This window comes from Trichosurus vulpecula, chromosome 7 (assembly GCF_011100635.1).
Source record: "Trichosurus vulpecula isolate mTriVul1 chromosome 7, mTriVul1.pri, whole genome shotgun sequence".
In the NCBI taxonomy this organism is placed as follows: Eukaryota; Metazoa; Chordata; class Mammalia; order Diprotodontia; family Phalangeridae; genus Trichosurus; species Trichosurus vulpecula.
The window spans coordinates 270471277-270482863 of record NC_050579.1 but is presented as its reverse complement, the minus strand read 5'-3'; the positions used below and the strand labels follow the sequence as shown (position 1 = coordinate 270482863).

Here is an 11587-nt window from a genome sequence, read left to right as displayed (position 1 = left end):
GGCCGGGGAACTTTTTACAGATTGGCAGCCCTGACCCATATCATGAGTTTGCCACAGCCAACAGATCCATGACGCCTGGGTGTCCGGCTCCTCCTATCCTCCAGGGCACTGTTCCAGGAGGCTCTGGTTTGGTCTCTACCCTCAGTTCCCTTTTCTCCTCCCCCACGTCCTCACTGTGCCAAAGAAGCTAGGGATGGAGCAGACAGTTCAGCCCACATTGACTGCAGATTCTTCCCCACTTCCTGGAATGGAGAAAATCTTGAGATGGGAATGATGGTATCCTAGTAAATGTTTAACAACAAGATTTCCAGGGGGAAGGGGAATGTGCATATACCACACTTTCAAGCTTAATCTGCATACATGGCTAATACAGAAATGTTTTCTTCATGACATCACGCATATAATCAATATTATATTGCTTGCCTTCTCAAGGAGGGGGAAGGAGTGGGAGAAAGGGAGAGAATTTGGAATTCAGAATTTTGAAAAATGAGCGTTAAAAAATATTTTACATGTAGCTGGGAAATATTTAACGAAATAAATAAAAATACATTTTTTAAAAGTTTAGTCTGTATTATTAACATTTTCTCCATCACTTTCTTAAGTCTGGACTATCAAAAAGTAATAAATCAAGCCTGATTTGTAGTGTTTTATGATTTCTGAGGTGTGAATGTTCACGTTGAAAATTTAACAATCATCTCCAGGTGAGTTGGTTTGTGCTTATTCCAACACACTCTTAGGTAGGGAGGACGAAGACTCATCTCTTGCTATTCCCAGTCAGATATCTCACACTGAGAAATGGGGACAGGGTCTTATGCCACCCTATATCCTGCTCCACCCCATCCTTACCTCCAAAGGGCATCCAGTGAGGCTCTCCTTACCCCACTCCTGATACCATACGTGACATCTTCCCCTCCCGAAATCCTCCAGGGTTGCAGAGATGAGGCCTCATTCCATGCTCCAAATCTATGCTTCACAGAAGGAGCCCCACCCTCATTTCAGAAGAGGTACATAGACTGGAACAAAGTAAGTCCACACCCTCCTTCCTGGATACCCCCTCTCCTCTGGTGGCACCCTGGTTTTGTGGTTTCCCCTGGCCTTTGCTGCCCTCTAGTGTTGTCATGGTCATATGCAGAAACACAGAAGCTGGAAGAAACCCGTATTCCAACTCCCTGAAGATCATCAGCCAGGTAAACGGCAGGGCTAGGACTAGCACCCAGGATGCCTCACTCCAATCCCTTTGTTCTTTCCACTGTACCATGCTTTAACCTTCTTTCTTCAAGCCACCCCCCCCATCAGACTCCCCCTCCCTCTGCCCCTTCCCAATTATCATCACCATAATACATCTCTTAAATGCCCTTTGCATTCTTCAGCTTTCTTTCCTTGGTCTCTGTCCTCAGCCCTGTTTGGAGGCTTTGGGGGTGAGGTGAGAGAAAGGGGCTTTTGGTTCCTGTCCCCAACGTTGAATGAGGGTTGATCAGCTGACATCCCCCAAATCTCCCCACTGTTCCAGTCCATTGCATCCTCTCCCATCCCATTCCATCCCATTATATTCCACAACGTTTCCATTCATAGAATGTCAGGCTAGAAAGTCAAAGACCATCTGATCCAACCCCTCACGTCTGACAGATGAGGCAACTCAGGTCCAGAGGAGGGAGAGTGACTTTCCCAAGGTCATAGTTATTCAGTGGTTCATACCATTCCACACTCTACTACCATCCTATTCTAGCCCATGCCATCCATCTCATGACTTAGCTATATAGGAAATTATGTGCTAGCTGTGCACTCATGGGAGTGCACGTTCCCTCCAACATTGCAGATTGCAATATATTCGTGCCCGCCCACTCTGTGTGACTTTTTATGTCTTCCTGTCAATCTGAGACAAGCGGGTCTATCCAACATGCTGGAATCCCTTCTCCTGTTTTCTTATCAGGTGCATGCCTAGTGGGAGGAGCACCTGACTCTGAATTCCTTCCTTCCCTTCCCATCGCTGGATGATGTAATCACCGAAAGTGAAGGGCATCCGACTTGGTGTTGATATGCTAACAAAATGCAGAGAGACATACCTGTCATTCTTTAAAAAAAAAAAAAGTGAAGAATTCTCTGATTGAATTGGCAGGGCAGATGGGCATTGGCTAGGAAAGGTTGGCCACACCCCCTGGAGACAGCGGTGGGCTGCCCTCCAAAATGTACGTAGGACACACCTCTAAATTTAATCTGCACTGTTAACATTTTCTCCAGCTCTTTCTGAAGTCTAGTAGAGGGTCAACAAGTCTTAGCATTTGTTAATTTCCCTCACACTTAAAATTTAAAATTTGGCCCAGGGTCAGAGCTGGCTCCTGTAGACCCTTGTCTGGAGGCCTTTATAGGATTAATTCTACTAAGCCCAGTTGAGACGTGTGAAGCGATCATTTCAGAGAGAAGCTTTATGGAGTGTGACTCTGCACTTTTACCAAAGAACTTTCTCACCTTCCCCAAGTTAACACTGCTTCTCCATCCCATCCCCAGGGGCCATGCCATCCCACAGCAGAGCTGTTTGTCCAGTGGGAAATACCACTCTAGTAGGAAGCAGAAACACATTCCTCGGACAGACATAAACACAGAGAGGCTGCATTCAAGGCAATACACAAGGATCAAGTCTGGCAGCAGAGGAAAGAGCTGACTCTAGACTCAAGAGAGAGCTAACCCCAGGAGTCAAGAACTGAGCGACAGGGAGCCCAGCTGAATGGCTCACTCAGTAGAAACGCTGCGCCTCTGGGGCAGGAGGCGAAGAAGAGAAAGAATGTTGGGGCTTGCAATACTGGAGGCATGAGCTGCTCTGGCCATCTGGATCACCACATACATACCTCACCACCAGCGTGCTCTTAAGTTTATTTACACTTTTTCCATTTGATGCCATATGTATTTTGGGGGAGAGTGTTTGCTGTTTAGTTGTTTTCCGTTCATGTCTGACTCTTTGTGACCCCTTTTGGGGTTTTCTTGACAAAGATACTAGAGTGATTTGACATTTCCTTCTCCAGCTCATTTTACAGGTGAGGAAACTGAGGCAAACAGGACTACGTGACTTGCCCAAGGTCACACAGCTAGTAAGTGTTAGATTTGAACTCAGGAAAAGTTTTCCTGACTTCTAGCCTGTCACTCTATCCACTGCCACCTCCTAGCTGGCCCTGGGGAGAGTATGCCTCAGGTTTATAGAGGTAATGTTCCGTAGTACTGCTGTTACTATCTATACCATCCCAGTTAATGTTTTTGCTGTGAGTTAATTGTGTCTCCTGGCTATCTATTAAAGATAAGCCTACCAGTGAGAAATCCTGGGCTAAAGTTTTAAGAGTGGGGGCCCACCCTTTGACCCTGGGGTTGAAGTTGTCCCTGCAGGGGACCCGGTATACAATTCAGATTGAGGGTGGTAGCCCTAGGAGGGAGGAACTACACATGGACACTTTTGGACCATCAAGAGTCAGTCCACAAACATGTGAGTTTCTGCAACGTGTTAGGTGCTATGCTGAATACTGGGAACGCAGATATAAAGAACAGTCCCTGCTCTCAAGGAGCTTACAATCCACGAAGAAGAAAGCCAAAAAGTGAGAGGGGTGGGTGTTGGGGGAGAGAAGGAAAGATGCTCAGAATTCTAAAGGAGGGCAGGTAGGTGGGAAAGGAAAAGACGGCCATCCTCAGAACTCTCCTTAAATGGAAGTTTTGGGAGGAGGTCCCTGTTCCACTTTCCAACCAAAGAACCGTCTCCTTTACGTTGTTTCGGCTCTCATTCTTCATTTGCCATGTGTTGCAATTGTGTAACATGTTTGTGCTTTTAAGCACAATAAAGCTTTTAATGTACAATGTTTTGGACAAAATAATAATTAATAATAATATTTGCAAAGGTTTCTGAGTATTATTGAAATTTTATTTTACCTTGGGCAAGTCACTTTACCCCCCAATTGCCCTGCCAGCCCCCCCTCAAAACAATTTTATTTTAAATTATTTTGAATTTTTTATTTAAAATCTTCCTCCTCTACCTTCCCTTTTTTCATTATTTCTATAGATTGTGCCTAGTATCCAATGACTGGCCAATTTCAACTTAACTTCATTCAATTTACTTAACGATGCCACCTAAAAATCAGCTGAAATAACACATTTCACTCATTAAGGTGACTGTAATAACAGCTAACATTTACATAATCCCTACTGGGTGTCGCTAAGAGCGTCACAAACATTATCTCATTTGATCCTCAGATCCCTGGGAGGGAGGCGCCATCATTATCCCATTTTACAGATGAGGAAACTGAGGCAAAGAGAAGCTAAGTGATTCGCCCGAGAGTCCCACGGCCAGTAGGTCTTCCTCACTCCAGGTCCAGGCTCCATTCACCCTACCCCCTCGTTGTCCTCTACGTTGTAGTGTGAGGTGCTAATTTTATCAGCTAATAGCACTGGCCTCCACTGATGCGTAAACCTCTTTGGCCCATACCTCATCATAGCACAGAGGGGATCCTGGGTCATGTCAATGGAATGCATATTCTATTTTTTTTATGCAATCAAGGTTAAGTGACTTGCCCAGGGTCACACAGCTAGTCAGTAGTAGGCCAGATTTGAACTCAGGTCCTCCTGACTCCAGGGCCCATGCTCTATCTACTTCTCTTTCTGGTCAAGCTTTTGGGTCGATGCTTTTAGTCAAGCATCAACCCTCAGTCTAAGCCCCTGCATAAACACATTGAAACAAAAATACAAGTGATGAAAAAAATGCTCATTGGCTTCCTTACTATAAAGACATAATTAGCAATGTTAAACTGTCTTGCACACCAAACATAAATGGCAATACCAGCATTTTATTTTACTGATTTTGTTCATTAGCTTTTAAAAGCATAACTATTGTCCAATGTGGGCAGCTAGGTGGTACAGTGGATGGATCACCGGGGTTGGAATCAGGAAGAATCATCTTCCTGAGTTCAAATCTGACTTTGGGTACTTATTAGCTGTGTGGCCCTGGGCAAGTCACTTAACCATTTTGGCTTCAGTTCCTCATCTGTAAAATGAACTGGAGAAGGAAATGGCAAACCACTACAGAATCATTATCAAGAAAACTCCAAAATAGGGTCATGAAGAGTCAGATAGGCCTGAAACAACTGAACAACAAAAATAGTTGAATATTACACCAAAAAAATAGCAGAGAGTGAGTGGGTTAAGATGAGTGAAGCACTACATGAACTGATGCAGAGTGAAGTTGGCAGAACCCGGAGAACATCGTATACAGTAACAGCAGCATCTTATGATAATCAACTTTGACAGGCTTGGCTCTTCATAGCCATATAGTGATCTAAGACCAGGGCTGTCCAAACTTAGGTTATCTTAGGTCCACATTAAAATAAAATAATTATTTGAGGGCCACACCCAAAATAAAAAATACAGTACACTAATAGAAAGTGAGGCAATGTACATCATCAATACGACAGGCAAGGGTGTGAAGTGCAAAAGCAAACACAAAACAACAAAGCGAGGACACAACAGCATAAAAGTAGGTACATATTGACTAGTCTGCATTGTACAGACCGAACGCACCCCTCAGATCGACTGAAAATTCTGTGTGATATGCTCCATCTGTAGTACTGCTTAAAAACACCAAAGAAAGTTAACATCGATGAGATTATTTATTAGTGATGGAATTTAAAAATCTAATATGCATTCCATGCAAATCATTATTTTATTTTTTCGCTCATGAAAATTAAAACCCCCAGGCAGGCCTCATAAAATCACACCACAGGCCGCATGCTGGACAGCCCTAATCTAAGACAGTTCCAAAAGACTCACGATGGAAAATGCTATCTACATCTGGAGAAAGAACTACGGAGTTTGAGTGCAAATCGAAGCATACGATTTTCATTTCTTTTGTTTTTTTTCTTTCTTGTGGTTTTTCCCTTGGTTCTGATTCTTCTTTCTCAACATGACTAATGTGGAAACATGTTTAATATGATTGTATATGCATAGCTTGCCATCTTGGGGAGGGGGAATGGGAGAGAGGGAGGGAGAGGAAAATTTGGAACTCAAAATCTTGAAAAAGTGAATGTTGAAAATTAACATAAATAAATAAATACTTTTTTAAAAAGATGATTGAAGTCCTTTGGTCATTCACTATTGCATACAAAAGCCAGCATTACAATACAGAGTATTCACTAGCCCCCATTAAGAGGTTTGATGTAGAACACTGCCTCTAGGAGAATGCTCACCATCCTCATGAGCTTCTCCTTTGTAATGGCATCTTCCATCTTAAGATGAGTCAAAGTCTATCAGTTCTACTCCATCCATTTCTTCAGTCTCCTCTACTTTCTTTCAAGCAGTGACTTTTCCAACAAAGGTAGTTTATCTGATGAAAGAAAGCCATTCTCTGGGAAGATTAAATTAAATTATTACAATCTCTTTGCTGTAAGACTGGTGAAAAATTGGCATGCCTTTATTCAGTGCGCATTTGCTATCTTTGTGTTTGACAGTCTCACTAGGATGAGATGTAACGACTATGGTTGCTATTGTCAAAAGCTGACGTTAGCTTCTGAAAACCACACAATACTTCAACTAACTGGATATCTATACTCATGAAAAAGTCCTCACCTCATTGGGTAAATGTAGCACTGTCATTCTGATCCAAAATAATGACAAGAATGCCTGGTTCCTGGTCACCTTCACCATGGAATATTATCTTCTGACCATCTTTTGTGCCTTTATCAATACAAATCTCCAGAGTTCTGTTCTCCTGAATAATTTTCCTTCCATTGCGGCTTTTACATCTAGCTTAAGAGATGATTCATTGCTCATGCCCTTGGCATTCCATGCAAACTGATTGAATTTGCTGAACCATTCCAGGCCCTATAGGATGAATTTTTATTTGCATTCCAGTCCCTCTGCAATTTGGACAGCAGTTTACAGCTCCTTTCTCATCAACTCGTCCTTCATGTTGATCACAATTTACATTCTTTTGCAAAGCCAGTTTTCTTGTTGCACCATTATATAAATTTTCTAAGGTCACCGACAACTGCCAAACAAGATTTTTATCTCTCCATTCCCTTTTCATTCTCCTGCCTCCTCCAAAAGCATTTCAGAGATATCTGTTGGAGAACCAAAGCAACCACTAGAACCACCCTCTTTGATGGCTTGTTCTCCACATTTGTCATGTAAGTCCCTTTTCTTTGCCTCAGAAAGCACTTCAGAAGCTTGAGAAATTTATTTGAACTTTTCTACTTCATTTGGATTCCTGCATAGTTGGTATTTCCAGGCTAGATTCCTATATGCCTTTTTTAGTTCTTCTTAGGAGGGCTTGGGTTTACCCCCACAACATCATAATAAATCATTTCCTTCACCATTTTCTATAGGCAGGGAGCAACATAGTTGTCAAGACTGTGCTGCTGTCTGCCTCTCTATGAATATTCTGGAAAAGTTCCTTGTCATTTCTTTTAGTATCCCAGGATGATGTTTATTTGGACCTGGTTTCTTGAACCCAAAGGGTAGTTAAGTGTTCCTTATGATTTCTTTTCTTATCAAAGGTTTTCAACATTTTCAATATTTTTGTTCTGTTCTTTCCTATACAAATACTATTCTCTTTGGAAGAGAAAATAGAGGTCAAATTAGAGTTGAGTAGTTCTGCCTTCTCTTCCTTATCAATGATTATCATCCCATCCACCCTGAGCCACAGTCTTGCCCCTTTTTTCATCCTTCTTTTTTCCCCACTCTAGCTTTATAAAGCCTTGTTGTTCTTAGCTTCTCTTACCAGACCTAGGTCACCCTGATCTTTGGCATTCTCAACACTATCTTCACATAACTTTGCCATGCTTTTTTGTTAATCCTCCATTATGTGCCATTGTTTCCATCTTCAGTACATGCCTTTTGAAGCTCCAAACTGATTCATAAATTCTTTGTGCATTCGTATTGATCTCTTTAGGTAATTGCTCCTCATTGGAATGCTTTCTCTTTGTGTCTTTAAAATTTCGTTTTTGAGGACTTCTTATGTCTTCAGAACTGACTTCCCTTACAGAATTTTTAGGCCATGAGACAATACTTGTCCTTTCCCCCGATCCTTTGGAATCTGTTGTCCTCAAACCAAGCATATAATGGACTGCATTCTGCTTTTTTACTCCTCTAACATAAACTCTAAGGAGTGGTCGCTTCTTCCCAAGGTTCAATTTCTGCTTTAGTCCCTTGAGTCTCCGTTCTGGGCCTTCCTCTACCCTTTTGACACTCTCTCAGAGATCTTACCAGTTTTCCTTCCTTCATTATCTTATCTATGCAGATAACTCACAAATTTATATATCCAGCTCTGGTCTGTCTTCTGAACTCTAATCCTGAATTACCAACTAACTGCCTTCTAAAAGCTCTCTCAAATTCAACGTGTCTCAGAAGCAACTCCTTTTGTTTTCCTCAAAACCCGTCATTTCCAAACCACTGTTCTTCCAGTTAACCAGATTTGCAACCTTGGAGTCATCCTTGTCCCTTCCTTCTCCCTTGCCCCCACATTCAACAAAAGTATTATTGCTTATTTCTCTTTTCTTTTCTTTATTTTTTGGAGGGGGGAAAGCAGGGCAATCGGGGTTACGTGACTTGTCCAAGGTCACACAGCTAGTACAAGTGTCTGAGGCTGGATTTGAACTCAGGTCCTCCTGACTCCAGGGCTGGTGCTCTACTCACTGCGCCCCCTAGCTGCCCCTATTGCTTATTTCTCAATAAAAGACTAGAGGCAGCTAGGTGGTGCAGTGGACAGAGGACTTAACTTGGAGTCGGGAAGGCCTGAGTTTGAATCCTGCTTCAGATACTTACTAGGTATGTGATCCTGTGTAAGTTAATTTGCCTCTCTCTGCCTCAGTTTCTCCGTGTGTAAAATGGAAATGCTAAAAGCACCTACCTCCTGGGGGCTTTGTAAGGATAAATTGATACAATAGCTGTAAAGCTCGGTATACTAACTCTCATTATTTGTTATCTCAGCATCACAACCATCCCCTTTTCCTCCTAAAGTATAAATACCCATGCTGAAAATATAACAATTGCCAATGAGCCGGTATGAGCTGGCTCCAGCACGCCCCTGTTATCCCATCCTACATGCAGCACACCATCCTGGGCTCATGCGCCAAATTCACATCACCACAGGCACATGGAGTCCCTGCAGGGTGACTGCTGTGGCTCTCAGGATTCTAACGGCAGCCCTGTGCGTGGCTAACCTCCTAGCACTAGTGGGGAAGCCCCCACCGGTACGTGTTCCTTTAGCGATCACCCGATAGACTCAGCCAGTCCTTTTAGCAAAGGCATTTATATAAACAATGTTGCAAGAATAGTTACAGAGCATTTCACTCAAAACCAGAGACACGCTCTTCCACGAATGCGCACAGAGTTTTTGGGGAGAGAGTGGAAATGAACCCAAAGCACTGTGGTAAGTGAAGCACACATGTAGCAAAGACAGATGGCCAGGCAATTCACACTCCAGAACTACAAGACCTTGAAGTCCCTTCTTTTTCCTGAGGGTCCTCATAGAAGTCCACTATAGGGTATGGTATCAGAATTTGGACAAGTCACTCCACTGCTCTCTGGTCTGGCTCCTCACATCTTGGCAGGATGGGTGGCTTAGCTGGGTTTCCCCTGGTAGATTGTATTATTTTGGCTAGATATGTCGGTTCACTAGTGGGCTGGATCAAACAGGTCCTTGCCTATTGCTCTGGGTCCTTGGCTCTCAGTCTTATATTTAAGCAAAAGGTACTAGCAGATTAATAGGGTTGAGGAAGAGAAAAGAATATAGCTTTCATCTTCCCGGCTGGATTTTACCAGTCGGGTCATATGTCCCCAGGCATCTTGGGGACACTTGCAGGTTCCAAAGGAAGTCAGGGAGAGTAGTCAGAGAAATGAATTACCTGGAAGTCTCGGTGTGCCTAGATGATCTTGTCTTTGAAAAGACACTGGAAGAACATGAGGAGAGATGCCAAAGCTAGTATCTCATTTCAGGACTGTTCATTCAGTTACATGTGCTAAAGTGAAGAAACACAAAGCCAAAGGGACAGCCAGAAACAAGGTCCAGTTTTTGGCTCTTCTAAACCAGCACATGAGCTCTCTGCTGTACTTGCAGTCTCTATTGCTATGGAGTGGAGGAAGGGAACAAGATGCCTTCCTCCCTCCTCACCCCCAATGGAAGACTAAGAGAAAGTTCAAAGAGTCCCACCAGTCTTAAGAAACTGGAAGAAAGAGCAATAGCAGAAGGGGTCTCTCCTTTTTAGATCTACTAAGATGGAAGCTCTTCCTACTCACTGGTCATTTTTCCTAGGGATGGCCCCACCCCACTATCATGGAGACCAAGGGACCAACCAAAAGCATCTATTTTTGCTTGCCCTTCAGCAAGAAACACATATGTCACTGCAAGCAGTCTGATCATGGAGCCACTGGAAGAAACCAGGGTAGAAAGATCAGCTTCATTGGGAAGTGCCCCAGATAGAGCTGGGAATGGGGGGAGAGTGGGTTGCCCTGATTTTCCCCATTTCTGTATTTACTTATCTGTATGCAGATACATCCCCCCCAGCAGGATGCAAATTCCTTGAGAGTAGAGGGACTGATTTATTTCTATTTATTTATTTATAATTATTAATTTTTGTCTTTGTATCACCAGTGCCTTCACATGGTAGGAACCTAATAAATATTTGTTGAATTTGAATTTTGTACTTAAAAGGAATTGTATTAATTATTTAATGGGTGGAACCTAAAAAGAAAAAAAAGAAAGAAAATCCAACAGATGAACCAAACACTGAAGATAGAGACAAGTGTCAGTTGGGTACCCAGAGAGGGGGTAGTCCATTCCTTAGAGAATCCATTCTGCATTCCTGTGGCATGGCCAACAACCTCCAACTCTTGACTTTCCAACCCCTAGGGAGGAATTGGGTTGGGGAATATTGTGTGTGTGTGTGTGTGTGTGTGTGTGTGTGTGTATGAGAACAGAAGGCAGGTCTTAGGAGAGAAGCAAGCAATGATGGCAGGATGCTAGAGACAATGGACTCAGGCTAGATAGGGAAGTAGGATGGCCATACAATCATGCTATTTCATGGATGTAGCAGGCTAAGGGATCATCACTGAAGGAAGACGAATATCTCCTCGGATGCTGGCGACCTTGAGAAAGCTATAGTTGACCTACCCTAGTTATACCACATTCTTGACTCATTCAATAAATATTTATTGCGTCTAGTATATTTAGGGCGCAGTTTAGTGACCCCACTGTTAGGAGGACGGTCCTGAGCCTGGCAGGGAAACGTGTCTGATATGATCACCTCATGTACATGTCCCTGGGCACATCGGTGTGGGCAAAGTTATACTATTAACCAGATTAGTTTGCGGACCTAGGCGTGTTGTTCCTTATACAATACTACATAAACACCGTAGGGAAAGGATAGAAGAAAGCGGAGCTCTGGGGCCTTGTGGTCTAGGTAAGAAGACAAGATGCACGAGAGAGGCTGCAGAGCAGTCACAAGTTGACCGCTAGTTGACAGAGGCAGACTCTCATTGCAGTGGACGGCAGTAACCACAGCGGAAATTGCTACTGCGTGGACCAATCAACAACTTTGACAAGGTGACATCAATTTTATTTGCT

The 11587-nt window shown here is 43.2% G+C and overlaps 1 pseudogene; it reads right to left on the bottom strand.

Moving 5' to 3' along the window:
• Positions 1-6168: 6168 nt before the first annotated feature.
• Positions 6169-7340, bottom strand: LOC118858705 (annotated as a pseudogene).
• Between the last annotated feature and the right edge of the window lie 4247 nt (positions 7341-11587).